Source organism: Crocuta crocuta, unplaced genomic scaffold (genome assembly GCF_008692635.1).
Source record: "Crocuta crocuta isolate KB4526 unplaced genomic scaffold, BGI_CrCroc_1.0 scaffold1880, whole genome shotgun sequence".
Lineage (NCBI taxonomy): Eukaryota > Metazoa > Chordata > Mammalia > Carnivora > Hyaenidae > Crocuta > Crocuta crocuta.
This window is the reverse complement of record NW_027527844.1, coordinates 56,651-62,315: the sequence shown is the minus strand read 5'-3', so window position 1 is coordinate 62,315 and position 5,665 is coordinate 56,651.

Here is a 5,665-nt window from a genome sequence, read left to right as displayed (position 1 = left end):
CTTGACCTGAGGTCTGACTATGTAACTGCATGTTTAGGGGGTTAGAAGAGTTCCATTCAACTCTCATTTGAGCTGAGAATTCAAAGTTGTCCTAAAACTATCTTACAAACCACTTATCCAGCCTCATATCACAGCACCTTGAAGTCTGAGTTATATAGGACTACTCCCCTTATTATCACATATATCATCACCTTTCATGCCTTCATACTTTTGTTCAAATGGGTCACTCCTGTAACTCCCTTTCCTATCCTTTTGGCACCCTGCCATTTTATTCGGGTACATACCAACCTCTAACATCACCTCTACCATGGAAAGAGCTGCCTCCCCCTTCCTCCAATAACACTTTGTATCCCCTTTCCCACATGCTTGTGTCCTTTGTATACCTGCCCGCTATTTGCACAGGTGTCCATAATTCTCTGTCTCATCCATGTTGGTATTCTAGCACATGCCCGGAGTGGGTACCCAATGAATACTGGTTAAAGCACAAAGACCTATAATCTGTCCTCCAAATGTCATTTTGTTTAATATAGATTTTAGAAACCTTAAAATGCACTTAGTCAAACTGACTGTTATTTTAAGACAAAATTTCCCTATTAACGTTTTTTTTGAAAACAGTCCATCATAATTAGCTGGGAATTCTTTTGTAAGATTTTTCAAGTCAGTAAAGATGTCATAAACTGAATCACATAGCCCTTATTACCTGATTACATATGACAATGATTCAACTCTCATTAAATAAGAATTAAAATATTTTTCTGATGATCTTGATTTTAACATGCATTTTAATATGTATCAATGGCACTCTAACGAGAACGATATGCAGCAGAGTTACCACAGATTAGAAATCATTTTGTCCCTAATGCCAATTATTAAGGGTCAATTGACATTTTCATCTTGAGATGTGATTTTCAGGTACAAATAGCCCAGAGATGCGAGCTGAATAAGAAATACTTGATTCTGAAAGGAAAGTCACAGAAACTAGGCCATTTTTGGAGATTAAAAATTGTCTGTTGCTTTCTTTGGGGTTGACCATGGAGAGAAATAACCATGTATGGGATTTCTTTGCTTTGGGGGAATTGCTTTTGTTTTTTTAGTAGTTAAACCAGATTTATTTTCAGAAATGAAATGTTTCTCTGGAGAATTTCTGAGGGGTGCACTGTGATTGAAGCTGGCCCACTTGGCCTGTTTGCCTTTCCACATTTTGCCGCCACTCATTCTCACAATCTTCCCATCAACCAAGTAACCAGGAGTCTCCTGAGGGTGTGAAGTAAGGGGATATGGAGAATGTACGGATGATGACTTCTCCCATAAGGTCTCTGGTTTAGAAACTCCCCCACCCAAGTTTGGGGGAAGCCTTTTTGAGGTCCCTGAGCTGTTTTCTATCCATTTAGGTCACTTAACACCTATCAAGCCAAGTCATTTAGAGAGCATTAAAATTAATGTCCAAGAACATTCAATGTAAGTGAACATATCCGGGAGATTTAATCACTCTGTCTAATCAACCTAAAGGCTCTAAAAGCTAAACAAGCAGTCTATGCCAGGAGTTACACAAGAAAGGTCAATGGGTACCGACTTCGCTAACACCAGATCGCAGGCTTCAAAACAAGGGCCAGTCAAAAGTGACAGATTCCAGCCATGATGATGTATGGAGACCTTCTCGGGTGACCTGAGGTGGCAACCCACAATGTAATGACTCATCAGTGAGGAAGAAACAGTGGAGAGGGATCAGGAAAACAGTAATCTGGTTATGACATGTAATGTATGCCTAGAAACAAGTGTCAATTTCACCCAGACAGCCTTGTTAGCCTTGAAAAATTAGATCAACACGAATGAATGGAGTTCTGAAAGTTCAAAAGGTTTTTTTTTTTTTGAGGGGAAAAAAAATTGCTTCCTTAAAATCAAGGAACCACTCAGGAGGCATATAATGCTATTACTTCCAAATGTCTCTCGTTACCACTCCGAATATTTTGTATCAGATTTATGGCAGTTTGAGTTTGTTTCCCCCAAATCTTTCTTTATCCAAAGAACCCCTTTTAATTTGTAACTTGGAAAAAAAAATAAATTCCCCACAGACATTCATAGGCAGCTACTACCTAGTATTGCAAATTCTACTTTCAGATGGGATTCCCTTTTTGCTCATTTTCACCTGAATCCTTTTGTTCTGTGCAGCAGAAGCATGCATTCCTATTTCCACTGCCTTTTGTACTTCTCTTGTTAAGACTTCTAGGTCCTGAAGAAGAACTTCAAGCTTTTGAAGGCAGATTAATAAAAATAAGAAACAAGAACAGATTTCTGTTTCCAAGAACACACAGAGCCACCCTGAAGTCACTGAGAGCAGCAGGCTTCAGAGACCAGAGTCTGCCTTCACAGACAAATGTATTTATTGCATCTACATCTTAGTTACTTGGATTGAATGGGCAAACTCACCTAGCAATTCACTTATCGCACCAAAACCCTGAGGCTTGTTTCATCCTAGAAAATGTTCATGTGCCTTCCAGATGCTGGCAACATGAGGCAGTAACCATGATGTCTGTTGTATACGTGTGTGGGTGGGGGCAGAGGGTAGCAGAGGATGTCCCTCAGAAAATTTCAAACCAGAGTGGCTTTGTGTATGGCAGTGTGCTGTAGGTTGCAGTTTTTGTGTTGGTTGGAAGGGTTTAAAACCCAGAGTTTTCAGAGGGAAGACGATAAGACAGAGTGGCCTTAGACCATCCGCTGTATAATTAGCTTCTGCTGAAATTAAAGGCTCTTAAGAGATATGTTATCTTGTTGTCAAGTTGAATGTGATTGCAAGAGATTTAACACAAATCGCACTTTACCCCTTCTGCATGCATCACCCCCAACACACCTCACCCCCATCACACACACACACGCGCACACACACACACATAAAGGATTTGTAAATTCCATTTAGAGTAGGTCCTCCCTCCCTCGATCCTGCAGAATAAATTTGCTACTTATTTTACAATGTGGATTGTTTTTAGTCAGCTCAATATAGATGAAAGACACGTACCCAAGGAGCCCACGTGTAAGTTTTTCCTTTGAGTTGTAACTGATGTTATTCTCTGTGTATTCAGGTCTCACAAATGTAGACCCAAGCCAGTCTGAGCTAGCTCTGTTTTTAAGAGTATTAGAAATAGCTCACCNCACTTGGGATTTGAGAGTTTGAAATGATTCTTTGGGTTCTGTTCCAGGTTGGGGGTGGGGTGGGGTGAGGTGGGAGATCGGTTTAGGCTGGTTTCCAATTCAATCCTGTTTGCAAAAAGAGAAACCTGATCCCACATACACAGGGCTCCGTATAAGAGACCTTTGCTATTCTAGGTGGGGGTCTCCAATTTCAATTCTTTTTTTAAAAGGGAAAACCTGGACTCAATCCATCTAAGTGAAGGGTAGGTTTCTTAGCTTATTTAAGTCTCAAAGGGGGAAAAAAGCCCCTTTAGACATCTCTTTGGTTACAAATCTGTTTTAACCTTTTCCAGGCAAGACACATTTCCCTCCCTAGTTTCCAGTCTATAAATATCAATGTGCACAGGAACAGCCCTTTCCAGATCATTAAAGCATAAAGTTGGTGGTTCCTTTATCAAATATTGGCCAAAATGGTATCCTTATTTACAGAGACTCCATCCTCCTCCTCTCCCACCAAACACACATACTGTGCAATCTCCTAACGGATTGTCTTTGAATAATGACTACCTGACTCGTCACCTGGGATCATTTGCTGCTCCTTATAATGTATATTATTCCAGTTCTCAAGAGTTAAAAATGTCCAGACAGAAGGCAACGTTACAAAAGGTAAAGGAAAAATAAACCAGCAGAAAGCCAGCAAGCAGCAAAGGAAAATCTAAAATGCATCCCACAGATATATGTATACTTGGCTGAAACATGGTAAAGTGGAGCCAAAAATGGAACGTTTTAAATCTAAATACTGCGTCAATCCATGAGTTTAATATAATACCTCACTCCTTATAAATATGGTTAAAAGTTATGAGTATGGCCCTGGAAAATGACCCAGCCAAAAATGAATACATAAGAGATGGGCTGCTGGGTTTAAGGCACTGGGTCTCTCAGGCAGGAAGGAAAAAAATCTCCTTTGGGAGGAGAGAGACTGTTACATCATTTGTGAATTGGTCCTGCTCATTTTATGAGGTGTGTGATAGAGTTAAAAAATAGTTTATGCTCAAATGTGTGGTCCATAAATCAATAGATAGAGGTATCATTTCTAAAGGACACTGCAACATTGATTAAATGATTTCCTTACTAATAATATTAACTTCAGAAATTGTTTCTATCCATTCCAGATTTTTATGATGAGAATTTACAACCAGATTTACATACTACTTCATGCAAGACATCTTTGTTTGAGGGAAAACTGCATTGGGCCAGAGTGCATTGACTCAGATCTGACTCAGTGTCTTGGCTTTATGGAATTGTCTCATAGAAGACCAGGTTGAGCATAAGCTATGTCCCAAGAGACTCGAATCAAGTGCCATGATCTGGACAAAGGCTTTAAGACTTTTTTAAAGATAAAATGGAGAAAGGCCAGTAAAAAGGATCTGACGTGGAGGCAATGTGTCATAGCAGTTCAGCATGCGGATCTTAGAATTGTTGAGGAGAAAAATTATTTCTTTGTTTTTCAAGGTTATTTTGGCTAGTATAAGAATTAACTTGACATGAGACAAATCAACAGGAGGAAATCAAACAAAAGTTTAATAGCACGTATACCTCTAGTATCCATGGGAGAGACATAAGGAAAGATAGTAATTCTCCAAAGTGGCCCAAGCCACCACCTTAAATACCATCTTTAGCTAAAGACAAAAGAAGATGTTGAGGGGGTAGGGAGTCAGTTATGAGAGGTGAGGCCGGGGAAAGCACAATAAGGGACAGGTTGTTATACAGATTTAAGTCATTGTTAACAGTAGCCATTGTTAACAGTTTCTAGTGATTTAGAGACAACCCACCCCTTCCTGGTACAGGGAGGAGGACATGTTACAAATGGAGATTTCTCCCATAAATGTAAATATCTCTTACACAAGGGTAGCTTCTATTTGTTTTTCAGAACTTTAGCACATCTGCTGTTGGGTTTTTTTTTCTTTTTTTTTTTTTTTAATAAACAGCTCAAAACAATCAATACGCCAAAGGGGCATATTCTGGGGTAGTATATTCTGTGCCCCTTCAGAATCCAATTGCCTCAGGGTAAAGCCTGGCTGTACTACCACAACTATGTGAACATGGGCGACTTAATGCCCCTGAGCTTTCGTTTTCTCATCTGTAAACTGGAGATAACCATAGTGCCTACTTCAGAGGTGTAAAGATAAAATGAGAATACACATACAAAGCACTTAGAAGAGTGACACAGAATAAGCACTAGATGGATGTTGGCTCTTGTTTTTTGCTAATGGATAGAGGAAGGATTCCAGACCACTGCTGAAAGAATTCACACATGGCTGCCTTTGAGATTGTATCCACAGGATGCCATAGGTTTCTGGCATTCATATAAGAACAGGAAAAGAGAAGTGTGATGGCATAACTGACACCTTCTTGCTGGGCAACAAGTTCTTTGTTCCCTTCATTTACTGAACAACAAATATGGCTCTGCCACAAGTAATAGAGCAATGAAATGAATAGACATAGTTCCTTTATGGGAGTCTTACAGGCTACCTCTTCT